The sequence below is a fragment of the Ambystoma mexicanum genome, chromosome 1p (assembly GCF_040938575.1).
Source record: "Ambystoma mexicanum isolate Mex_15411 chromosome 1p, UKY_AmexF1_1, whole genome shotgun sequence".
Lineage (NCBI taxonomy): Eukaryota > Metazoa > Chordata > Amphibia > Caudata > Ambystomatidae > Ambystoma > Ambystoma mexicanum.
Window position 1 is genome coordinate 1190173650 of NC_090921.1, and position 13462 is coordinate 1190187111.

The following is a 13462-nucleotide window of genomic DNA, read 5'->3' on the forward strand; positions in this document are numbered from 1 at the left end:
AGTGGACATGGGGGTGGCAGAGTCCATGGAATTGAATAGATTAAAGTCTCTGGTGCCAGGGTTCCTGAGGTTATGCTCAGGGGTTTCCCTCTCCCATATGACCTCTTCCCTCTCATCCCCTACTCCCAGATGGCATGCAGGGATCAGACCCTTTTGTTCTTCTATTGAGGCCTTACTGGTCTCTATTAGTTGTTCATGCGTGGCTATTTGTCTATGGGGCCTGTCATTATTTTCTCAGAGAGCCTCATTGTCTCTCTGTGCTTCCTGTCTGATTTGGGATTATTGGGCCAAAATATGCTGCAGGAGGCTCACCTCCTGAGTTCTCTCCTTACTGGCCTGCTCATTCTTTTCCAGAGCATCTTCCACCCTCTTAGTGTGCTCTAACAGCTTTTCATGGTCCATTTTGAGTTCACCCAGTCCCTGAATGGCCAGGTGATATTCTTCCACCTTGGTTTTTAAATAGTTGACTTCCTGGCCTAAGGCGTCCCTTTCCTGAATTAGAGTACCCCTCTGTGCAGCCAGGTCATCCCTTTGTTTTTTGAATGCACCAGCTTTCTGGTGCTCTTCACCAAATTCTGTTTGAGTTTCAAGGTCTTTAAGAATTAATTTATTATTTTCTTCTTTTAATTGGTCTATCTGGTCTTGCAAGACGACCATCTGTTCTGCGCAAACTCTATTAAAAGTTAAGTGTTGCGCCAGTTTTTGTTGGCTCTGTTTTAAAGAGTCCAACCTTGTGCCGAGCTGTGACCAGAGCCATTGCAGATCCGATCCAGTCCTGTGCCGTGCTGTGAACAGACCCAGTCCAGTCCGGTGTGCCCAGCTGTCTATCCCAGACCCAGGTTCCCTTCCCTTCCCAGAAATCTTGACGGACCAGAATCCTGATGGTTCTGTTTGAAACACATCTAGTGAGTAGCTATAGATAGGACTGTGTCACTAGCATATGTACTGTCAATAGTAATCCCTATCTTAATCCATCCTATCTTGTCTTCAGAACCTGATATTGTTGGGAGTATTTTGAATTGTCAGAACTTTTCTTGCGCTAAGTTTCTCTCAATTGTTTTCTAAAAATAATAAATCACTAGTGTTGTGAACAAATACAGGGGATTCATGTGTGACATTCTCTTTTTCTATAGTCATAATCTAGTATAAGAAATCATTTTTGTCTTTTAAAAGTGCATTCCTGTTTTCCATCTCTGCGCCTATCTAAAAAAAAACACCTCCACTAACACGCCCATAACTTCCTCAATTTTAGTGCTAGAAACAATATTTCAACTTCTGCTTGTAGCTAACATCATCAGCTTTCCACAGAATCTACATTCCACATAAGTCTCCTGTAATCTTGATTATCACGCACGGAAAGGTTTGCCGCAAATTTTCTTTAGGGAAATTTTGACACATGTAAAACAGCTTTTGATAGCTTCTGACCTCAATTTTAAGATTTCACATTGCTTCTTAGTATTAAATCATTGCTAGTGTTTGTCTGTAACTATCCAAAGTGGCTCCCACAAGAATTTAAACAATTTCAGCAATTTAAACCATATTTAGTGTTTTACCCAATGCATTCCCAAGATAAATTTAAAAACCATTTTTGACAGCTTGCCAATCAATTCTTTTTTCTCTTGTGTTGCTGGGGGGAAATTAGGATTGATATTTTGTTCGAATTCTGCCATTCCTGAATACCTGCTCTCTACTCCTATCTCTTTACATTGTCTATTGGGGGGTTGAGGGGTATGCAGGGGGAAATAGTAACCACACTGCTATATGATCTGAACACACACTCAAAAGTATTATTTCTGTGCTGAATTGTTTTGCTCACTATTACTCCTTGTGATTAAAGAGATTGCTCAGTGTTACATCACCCCATTGGTGATTATTGTATACCCATTAAAACGTAGTGTGATTGAATTGTGAATACATAAATAAATATTTTAACTTTGCAAACCAGCCTGATTCCTGGTTCAGTGTGACCGGGGGGTTCCAGGAGAGGGGCGTGATATGAGTGGTACATTGTTCAGAATAAAAGAACTTTTAGACACAAATAAATAAGGATTTCAGTTGTGCATTACACGCTAGGCGTTGACTTGGGTGAAATGCCGGATTGAAATCACTTACAAGTTCCACCCCTTTGATCTCTCCTTGGGACCCAGGAGCATCTCCTCCCTGTTTCTCCTCCGCAGAGGCCATTTACGACCCTTCACACTTCACATTTCCTTTAGCTGGAGGATGTCCATTGTCTTCTTCCCCACTGCAAACCCACTTCTTCCCCCACCCTATAAACATCACTTAGGTGTGATTTCTTGCTGGAGAGAGCTGGAGGGAGAGGCTTTGTTTCTGTGAGGAAAGCTGTTATTCCAGTTTGGGTGGCTTTTAGCCAGGCTTAAATTTAAATGTTAATTCTGTTGCATTTTTCCTTAGCTCAAAAAAAACTTGTGATTTCAAACTAGAAGCTAGAACACTTATTTCAGATTCTAAACAATGAGCTCAAACAATTACAACATAGGTTACTCTCAGTAACAGGCCACTTAGATTTCAAACATTTTATTTCAGTTTTACAAGTTATAAAGTTTATCATGCAGGCTTCTGATGGCTGTCATTAAGGCTGCTGAGGGTACTGCACCCAGATTTTGACAGATTCCACAGGCAGGCAGCTTTTGCTATGGACGTTTCTTTGATACTTTCAGCTTTTCAGGGCATTGCATGTTCACAATCATTTCTTATACTAAGTGAATTGTAGCACCCAGCAAGAATTTTGGATGTTTGAGGATGTTTTGTACCGACATTCTGCAGTTTCAGCAACCAATACTAAGGATTTAAAGCAAGATTTTGGGATTTCCTTTAGCAGAGCACTGCTTTTCCCTCTGTACTCCATTTTCACTTGTTGTGGAGCCCAGTGACATATTTCAGGAGTGAGATCTCTGTTCTACCACTGACAACATGCGTGGTAGATTGGGCAGCCATCTTTTTGTGCTTTGCAGAGCGTGATTTTCAGAGGTTTTGGCACGCACAAGGGGTTTGTAGCCATTTTAATGTTTCTGGCACCATCAGAACACAGTGATACCTCATGGCAGCTTAAAAGTGGGTCAAGACATCCCACAATTATGTAGAGCTCTAATGGTATTCAATAAAGTTCCATTGTCCATATCATTTGGGGGCACAAATATGCAACAGGAAACCCCTATTGTTTGACACCCCCTTGCTTCCATTGCAGTAAGAAGGTCCAGGGTACATCTATTTTGCAGTGTCATATGTCGTAAAGTTTTCATCTCCTCTCGTGTAGTATTGAAAGCAGTCTCTGAATATTTAGCTAGTTGTATGAGTTTGTAGCGGGTGATCTGAAGCCATTTAGCATTAACAATGGCTTGGACCACCGGAGCCCAGAGAGAATCAAAAACCATCTGTGTTCTGATGATGAGTCTAAAATGATCCGGTATTATTTTTAATGCCTTTGAAAAAGTTGATGACAAATAATTTTCTAGATCGATGGCCTCAAAAGATCAACAGTTCAATGTCCTTCAAAGGTCTTAAATTCAGATGTTTTCAACAAAAGAGGGGACACAGGGCGCACAAAAGAGACTTGGGGCAGCACATTAGCGATCATCTCCTTCACCCTCATAGGTTGGATAGTCATGTACAATGTCATCAGGTTTCACTGGTTATATAGAGGCATTAGACAAGATGACCTCATAACCCGAGGCCCTATGTGTTACGCTCACCTGGTATCCACAGGGGCGCCACCCAGACGAATTGGACGCTGGTATCCTTCTCAGTGGTTCCCAGATGTGGACTGTGGGGGAGTTCCTGAAAAGCCTTTTCTGCTTCTTAGGTCCAGGCAAACTTTTTATTGTTTTTCCGTAACAATACTGTGATCGGGTGTACAACCTGAGAGAAGTCTGGTATGAACCGACGATAGAAGTTTGCAAATCCCAACATGCTTTATACCCCTTTCAATGACGTTGGTGATGGCCATTTCAAAATGACATCTACTTTGTGCATGTCCATCCTGATGGCTCCTGGAGTAAGGATAAAACCAAGAAATTCAACTATGGTGACGGGAAAAAATGTTTTTCAATCTTTGCATATAAACGATGTTGGCGGAGCTTGGTGAGGACTGAACGAACGTGCTTGATATGATCTTGTTTCGACGTTGAGTACACTAAGAGGTCATCTATGTACACTAGGGCACAGACATCAATTAATTCTCTCAAGACGTCATTCATGAAATATTGAAATGCTGCAGGAGCGTTGCATAACCCAAAGGGCATGATTGATATTCATACAAGTCGTATTTGGCACGGAAAGCAGTTTTCCATTCATCTCTGCTTCTGACTCTGACCAGGTGGTACGCTCCTTGAAGGTCCAATGTGGTATAAATCTGGGCATTTTTGACCTGGTCTAGCATTTCAGGAATAAGTGGCAAGGGGTAACGGTTCTTCACAGTGATCTGGTTTAATGTGCGGTAGTCAATACAGGTCCTCAAGTCCCCTTCTTTCTTCGGTACGAAGAACAAAGGACTAGCTGCAGGGGACTTCGATGGACGGATGAATCCGTTTGCAAGGTACTGGTCTAAATAAGACTTCAAATGAAGATTTTCTGGTTCTGTAAGAGTGTAGATTCTGCTGCAAGGGATTTGTGCACCTGAAGCAAGGTCAATCTGACAGTCATAGGGCCTGTGCAGCAGCAGTGTGTTTGCTTGGTCCTTCTGGAATACATCCTGGAAATCGTGTCATTCCTTAGGCAAGGTATTAGTTACTCCTAGGGTTGATGCCGTCGCTCCGGGAGTCGTAGAGATACTGAAGTCAGGTTTCTGTTCTTGATAGTAACAGGCAGGGGAGAAGTCTCTCGGGAAGGTTAATTTCCGTGCCCGCCAGTCAATCAAAGGGTCGTGAGCAACTAAGCATGGGATCCTTAGTATTAGCCCGAATTGAGGTGCCTTGATGAGATCGAACAAAATAGATTCCTGATGTCCGTCCTGGCACAGCAAGGTAAACCCCGGCTGTGCACTAGGTTACGGGTCCGGAAGTGATTTCTGTCCCTTCCATAGTGGTTACCTTGTCCATGGTTGGCTTGGAACATAAGGGAAGCCCCATCTCTTCTGCCAGGTAATGATCTATATGATTTCCAACTGCTCTGCTGTCGATGTATGCTTCAACGGCATGCATTCTTGATGACCGTTGGTTGTTAATTAAGATCACTGGTATTGCAAAGTGCGAGGTCAGTGACTCTTTCCTCTCACTCGACAAACTGACCTCTATGTTTGCCGAGCTTGCTAGTTTTCCGATTCCGGTTCCTTAACTTCATCTTCTTCTGTGGCCCCGACGATCCTGCTTGGGGGTTTTACTGGGCAGTCCTTCAAGAAATGTCCTGGTTTTCTGCAATACAGCCATAGTTGTTGTTGTCTTTTTTTATCCTGCTCTTTCTTTGGTAATGGAGGTCATATCCCTCTGATCTGCATGGGTTCCACAGTGTTTTCTTGCACTCGAGTTGCGTTGTCTCTGGGTCGAACATACACAGCCTGAGGGTCAGTTTTGGAATGGTCTGCTTTTCGGTCTTGCAACCGGTGGTCTAGCTGCACAACCAAATTTATGAATTCGGAACAGTATCTGGGAGGATCAGCCACCTGGGCTAGAACGTCTTTTAATTTGCCTCGTAAGCCCAGATGAAACAACGTGGTTCTTTTGTTTTCAGGCCACCTAGCTTCGGCAACCAGTCTGTTGAAGGTAGCAATGTACGTTAACAAGTCCTGATTCCCCTGTCGGAGGGAAAGGAGTTCATTGTCTACTGCTTGTTCTCGGGTATGGCGAGCAAAATGTTTTTCCATTTCTCTCTGGAACCCCCCAAAGTCATGTAACAAAGGATCAGCATGGGTCACCAATGGCACCGACCAATCCGATGCACTGCCACTCAGGTATGATAAAACAAAGCTACCCGAGCTTCGTCATTTGGGAATGTTCCAGGCCTGCAAAGAAAGTGAAGGTGACACTGATTCATGAATTCTGTGTACTTCCGTGGGTCGCCTGTACACCTCTCCGGTGGTGCCAGAGGAACTGTTCCAGGTAACATGATCTGTACCGGAGTGGAGGTAGTGGATGGTATGGTGGGGTTTTGCATCATTGGATTGCTTCCAGTAGAGGCCTCTGTCCTGACTGTGATTGCAAGTATTGCCTGCTAATCTCTTCAGTGCACTCTTTGGTCACTATTAGGGCTCTCTGGAGGGCATTAGTCTCTTGTCGGGCAGAGTGAACCTCAGCACCAAGTTCCCCTAACAATTGGGCCAATTGGTCCATTTCTGATGTCTCCATGGCGCCCAGCTGGATTGGTATCCACGGGGATGCCACCTAGCCGAATTGGACGCTGTTATCCTTCTCAGTGGTTCCCAGATGTGGAATGTGGTGGAGGTTCTGCCTGAAAATACAGGAGGCTATGTTCAAGACTGGCCAACTGAGGTAACTAGCCTCCCACCACCCCGTATGACTTCAGCCCCTCTGGGCCCTCTCCTCACCTTATTCTTGAATTAGGTGTGCTCCCCATCCTGCCTTCTTGGCAGGGGCGTGTTGTCCTTCGTGGGCGAATGCGATCTAGTTACTTCACTGACGCTGGCCAGTTTGATGTCTTTCAGGTAGGTGTTATTGCTGTTTTCGTATTGTGTTGTTATTCCTGCATGTCTTTCTTGGTTTAATAATGTCTCTTTCTCTTCCTTAGATATGCAGAGGTTCAGCGTGGCGCATTGGCTGAGTTGGGCCTCGCCAATGGCGGCGCGTGATGAGCGCTATGATGTGGTAAGTAAGCGCTATGTGCAGCGCTGTGATGTCTTGCCTTTTCTAACCTGTTTTCTCTTCTTTTCTCATAGGTTGCGATGTTCTCCCAGCATGTGGAATTCCAAGGCGATGCCGGCCGAGGGGCGACCTACCAGGTAAGCCTTTCGGAGCAGTTTGTAATATTATGATGTCTCTAATACCTTGCTTCTTTCCTTTTTCAGATCCTTCGGTCTGGAAGATGCGCTGATCCAAGGAAGCTGTTCGCAAGAGCTGTGGGCGGTTAAAGATGAAGATTGCAGGTAGGATGCTGCTGCTAATGGTGTTCCTTTTATCTCCATGCAGGTTCTGCTTCTCCGAGGTTCGCAGGTATAGCTGGACACGGTGAATGTCACGTTGCAAGATTGCAAAGTAACGCAAAGCGTGTTATCCAATTCGGGTGTGGTTTAAATAGTTTCAAGAAAATAGTCCAGGGTAAGTAGTCCCTAGGCTACCACACCCAAAACACTATGCCTCATAGTTTTGCTCCTAGGAGCCAAGCTATGTGGATGCCTCCATGTTGGCTGGCAGCTTCAAAATAAAGTAAGCACACGTCTTCACTGTGTATGAGCCTGGCGACATAGGCGCCTGGACTGGCTCCAAGAGGGCCTAGGAAGTGGATGCCAAGGCTTATTAAAGACCCGAGCCCAGACCTCTCCTGGCCCATGGGCTTGCCAGAGGGGTTTTTGGATGTGGGTCGGGACAGCGTGTGTGCTAAGGGTTGATGTGGACTTTTCTAATATCAAACAAACTGCATGCTCTACATACAGTGTCACCGAGCAGCCCATAGTAATGACTGAAGTCTTTTGAAAGGCAATAGCTGCTGCCGCCAACACTTGCTCACACAGAAAGTCTCCCTACATAACTGGGTCTAGCAGTCCACTATAATAGGCAAAAGGCTTATGACTCAGTGATGTTTTCTGGGTTTGAACCACTGTCATTAGCTGCCCATTTGAGGGCTGAACCAGATAAAATAGCTTCTTACAATCTGGAGTCGCCAGGACAGGAGCATTGCTAATCGCAGTCTTGAGTGCCTTGAAACAAGTTTTAGTTTCTTCTGTTCATTCAATAAAACCTTTCTCTTTCTGCGCTCCCTTGAGTCCTTGTAAGAAGGGCCTTGTGTAACTAGAGTAATCAAAGATCCAAGATCTACAATAGTTACAGAGTCCCAAGAATTGCTGTATCTGTTTTACGGTGGATGGTTGTGGTGTATTTTGTATGCAACGGCTCTCTAAGGCATTACTTTTCTTCCTGCAGGCAATATTATTTGTCCTAAATTCACCACCTTACCTTATTCTGACAATACTACAATTTCTCCTTGTCCACCTTGTACCCCTTGTAAGCGAGCTGGGTGACAAGCATAAATGAATCTTCTCGACACTGCTCCTCCAAAGTGCTACATACTAGCAAATCATCCACATACTGAATCACAGTCCTGGGCACACGTAGATTCCCCAAATCCATTTGAACTATCCAATAAAAAATACTTGGGGACTCACAATATCCCTGTGGTAACCTTATGTGCTCAAATCTTTCGCCAATAAAGATAAATGCAGTAAGATACTGAGAGTCAGGGTGCAAAGGGACCGAGGAAAAATGAATATTTCAGATCAATTACAGTAAGTGGATCCGGTAGGGATGCTACAAAGCATGGTAGCAAGATTCGGGATTACCAGGAACTCTGCTTCAACAACATTATTCAGAGGATGCAAATCTTGTACCATCCTTAAACAGGACCCTGTTAACATTTTCACAGGGTACACAGCTGTGTTACATGGCGACGCAGAATGTTGGATAATACCTTGCTGCCACATTGCCATAATGGTGTTATAAATCCCTTCATCCGCCTCCCTAGACATGGGGTATTGTCTCACATGTGGCAACGTTGCACCAGGATTCCATTATACATTTACTGATCCTATTTTTTTAGTAACCCCCCATTATGATGATTGTTAGTCCATATGTGACTAGGCACCTTCTCCACATCTTCCTTCCAATATGGGGATGTGGTTCTAACAATAAACATAGTCTGACATCTCCCTAAGCTCTATCATTATCTGGCAAGGTATCCCCACCTCAACAATCAGTCCTGCTGTTTCCTCTGCATCCTTGAACAATTGTTCGTCAGACATCTCCCTCAATGATATTGTCGGATCAATGCAAAGAACTGTGCACCATTCCTCTCCTTCGCCTGAAAGAACCACCTTGTCCTTTTTAACAGTTACATCATCTAGAAGTATATTAACAATCATACCTGGCACTTTCTCTGGTGTCACTGTGGGCCAAAACAAAAACTCTGCTGGTATTCGTAATTCTCTATCCGGAATCCCAGGAAACCACCTCAACAACGCCATGGTTCCATAAAGAAACAAATCTGAATGTACAGGCAACCTCCTTATTGCGCTGTCACTATAACATGCTTGCAAAAGCACCATAGTTCGCACATGATACAAGATTGGGATCGTCATAATCAGCTTACTTAATAAGTCTCTGCATAAGAGGTTCACTGGGGTATCTGTACAGTACAACAAAAGAGCTGATACATCTTGAGTAATTATGTTGATAGGTAAATCCTCCATGTATGGAACTGACAGAATAGCCCCAGAGAATCCCCGAGTATCCAGAATTTTACCTGAAAGGGGAAACTTACCTTCCTTGATGCAAGATTTAATAGCCCCTGTATCAACCATTAAGGAAAAGATGTGATCACCTGTTGCTAGACATGCCTGGGGTTCCTCTTCCAGATCGACAGTAACAGACAGGACTGGACAAGTCGGAGCTCTCTGTGGGCTATCTCAATCTGGGTATATATTTAAACAAGGGAGCAGGAAAGGGCTTCCCCCCAAACTACACGCTCCTGTGTAATGTATGACGGTACCCTGAGGAAAAGGATTCCTCTCCCATTACTGTACCGGTGCCTCTGCTGGCACAACTGACTATGGTACATAGGTCTGTGCAGCTTCAGACTCAAGGTTCTGTCCTACCCGTGCTTGCTGTGGTTGCACAGAGCCTGGGATGCAGGGTGTTAGGACTGATTTTCTCTACTCTGGCCTAGTAGACATATGTACAGAAGGCCACGCTAGTATTGTGACAGGGACTCTGGAAGCTGTAGCCAAACCACTTCATGGTAGCAAGGAGAGTGGTCTAGGCTTAGGGCCTCATTACACGCATGGCGGTAAGGATTTACCGGTACCGGTAAAATACCGGTACCGGTAAATCCTTACCGCCTTACTACGAGGTCCCTTTGCAGGTTGGGGATTTAACGCCTGCTTTTTGCAGGCGTTAAAAACCAACCCGCAAAGGGACCCAGGGAGCTAATTACGGTACCGCAATTTGCGGTACCGTAATTAGCGCCTTCCCCATTCCCATTGAGCCCTTTGGGGCAAAAATGGGAATGGGGAAGGGCAATGGTGGAAGGGGGAATTACCACCCCGCCAACCTTGGAATGGGGCGGTAATTCCCCTTTCCGCCAAGGCGGTGCCGGTATTTTACCGGCATGAACCATGGCGCTAATAGCGCCATGGTTCTCCGCCATCCGTGTAATGAGGCCCTTAGTCTCGAGAGGTGGTGAGCTTGTAAGCAGTCCACAATAAACACAAACAGTGAAGCAGTCAAGGAACACACCTAGACAAACAGGTATCAAAATACTGCTTTACTTATGTCCAAATAACTCAGAGAAAAATGACTACTAACAGGTAATAATTTCACACAACACAAAACATATGATACATAATCACTAGAGTAGGGTAAAATGCATATGAAACCACTAAAAGGAAAGGTGCAGATTAGTATTGGCACTATAGTTCCACAGCGATTCAATCCTAACTTCAGAAGGCCATCCCTAAAATGTATGGGACCTTGTGCCAAAAAGTTCAGTAAAGTTCCATACAGTTTTGTGCTGGAAAATATGAAGGTGTGGTCTCTGGGTTCCAGTGAACAGTTCCAAGGGTTAGGGGGCAGGTTAATATGACCAACAAATGTGTTTCCAACTTTCATATGAACAAGCATTGACAAAGCCAAAATAATACAAACGTTTCTAAAAGTTACTAAAACTTTTAAAAGGGAGTTAGGGGTTCAGTTAAGTATCGCTAAAACTCACCCCCGCCCCATACTCCAATTCTTCACAGGACTTGGCAGGTTGGTTGAAGAAGGTCCAAGGTCCCTTTTCCCACAATCCGCATTGCCCTTGATACTCAGGGTTTGCAGGTTCAAGCAGTTCTCCAGTCTGTGTCTAATGCAGGTGCAGGTCTTCCAGTTGAGAAATGCAGCAGAACTTGATGCAAGGCCCATCTGAGGACAAGACTGGATGCATGTAAGCAGTTTTGGATGACAGCAATACAAAGGGATTCATTTTCCATGGTCAGACTTTCCCTTCTATCTCAGGTCCCCTTGATGCTAGCGCCGTAGCATTTGGCAGAGGTAAGTTTTGTTGAAAAAGTTGAATATTCCAGACCTCAACTCAGAATGGCGATGTCTGCAGCAGGGTAGAACAATCTTAGAGCTGGTCAGCCACTGGGTTGTCCAGGGGCACTTCCGAAGGCTCTTCTTTATAGGACTCCAAGTTGATGTTGAGAATGGAAGGTCCCTCCACTCCAAGGGTCAGCGCTCCATTGTAGGACTGATGAAGATCACCTCCAAGACAGGGCTCTCCCAAGACAGCAGCAGAAGTTGGTTTCCAGGCCTTCTTCCAGCAGAGAGGCCAGGAAGAAGGCTAAAAAACAAGATGGGCAAAGGACAAGCGAAAAACCTCATGGCATAGCTATATTTGACCTCTAGTCACAGTTAGTCGCCAAACACGGTAAACGCGGTAAGGCTGACACAAAATGCACCAAAAAATGGTAAAAAGTCCCTGCTGCCACCAGCTTGTCCATTTAGCACACCTTGGCCCTCATTACAACACCGGCGCTAAACCATGGCGCTATTAGCACCATGGTTGCTGCCGGTATTGTAACGAGTCCCCCATGGTGAAATGGGGAAGTACCACCCCATTCCAAGGTTGGCGGGGCGGTACTTCCCCATTTCACCATGGCCCTTCCCCATTCCCATTTTTGCCCCATAGGGCATAATGGGAATGGGGAAGGCGGTAATTACGGTACCGCAAATTGCAGTACCATAATTAGCACCAAGGTCCCTTTGCGGGTCCATTCTTTAACAGCTGGTAAAACCAGCCGTTAAGGTGGGAACCCGCAAAGGGACCTCGTAATCAGGCGCTAAGGGATTACCGGTAACCTTACCGGTACCGGTAATCCCTTAGCGCCAGGGTCGTAATGAGGCCCATAGCGAAACCAAAAATTCTCTACATATTAGTCTAGTCAAAACAAAATGTTTACCCCATTTTACCTCATTTTAAGATGCATTGTACAATGATAAGAATTACCACAAGTGGTATTAAGTTACTAAAATTAGTAACAACATAACTAGACTAAGGTAAACAATCCCTCAGATGCTAACATCCTATTACACTACACAAGCTTCCATCCTAAACCGATGTTGAAAAGATTACCATACAGCCAGATGTTATGCCTCAAGAGGATCCTCTCAGACCCAGCAGGTCTTGATCCAGAACGCTCTAAACTTATAGATTAATTTGGAGCAAGGGGTTTTCCGGATGATATCCTAGATACAGCTATTGAGAGATCAAACAACTTAAGCAGAGAACAACTCCTTACACCGAAAGTTAAGGATAAAAGAACACCACTCCTCTATATCTCCAAATATTTGTGACAGAGCTTCCAGTTAAGCAAAATCATAAGAAAACATTGGACCTTACTGCACAATGATCCATTACTATCAAGTTGTTTCCCAAAACACCCATGATGGCCTTCAAAAGAGGTTGCAACCTAAAGGATAGACTCATCAGAGCCGAAAGACCTCCGAAGGACAGTAAATCACTACTTAAGACCAAGAAGAAGGGCACATTTCCATGCTTAAACTGGAAACATTGCAATAACATCATCAAGGGGGATACTATTTCCCACCCCCAATCTGGGAAGAAATTCAAATTACAGAATTTTGCAACCTGTCTTTCCGCAGGAGTAATCTATTCGATCAAATGCCCATGCAGTAAACTATACATTGGTCAAACTACTAGACATGTTAAAGACAGATGGACCGAAGACAAGTCTACAATTAGGTGTCAAAACAAACGGTCACCAATAGCACACTATTTCCTTGAGCAACATCATTCATTGCCCAAATTAAATTCCAGATAGTTGAAGTTGTAAAAAAACCTTCAAGGGGAGGGAATTATCTTGCACTCCTCTCTAGGAGAGAAAAAGTCTGGATTGATATGTTGTATACTTTACAACCAAAAGGGTTAAATGACGAATGTTCACTTAATTGCTACATCTGAATGTTATAGAAATGGATTACGTGGCCAGCATGTTACAAATTACAATAGTGTATGTACATTGTATAGATGGATGGCAATTCCACCAAATGAATTCGATGTCTACGTGAAATCGAAGTACTGTTGGTTACAAATAGGGCTCTATTGTTGTAACTATGTAATCACATTGTCATTTGATGGTCTATAGAGCTTATGTATTTAGATTTGCTTTTTCTCTAAAAACAGTGTGCAATACGTTTTTGGATTTGTAATTGTTTCTAATATGAATGGTTTGTAACTAATATGTTACCACAACTACCACAGGCAATTGAACTATATCTAA

General features: G+C 44.1%; 1 protein-coding gene across 2 annotated transcripts in view; it reads right to left on the reverse strand.

Moving 5' to 3' along the window:
* The window catches only part of LOC138451357 (FXYD domain-containing ion transport regulator 5-like), a 446204-nt gene that overhangs the window by 68340 nt on the left and 364402 nt on the right, over window positions 1–13462 (reverse strand). The gene's annotated exons all lie outside the window — the stretch shown is intronic.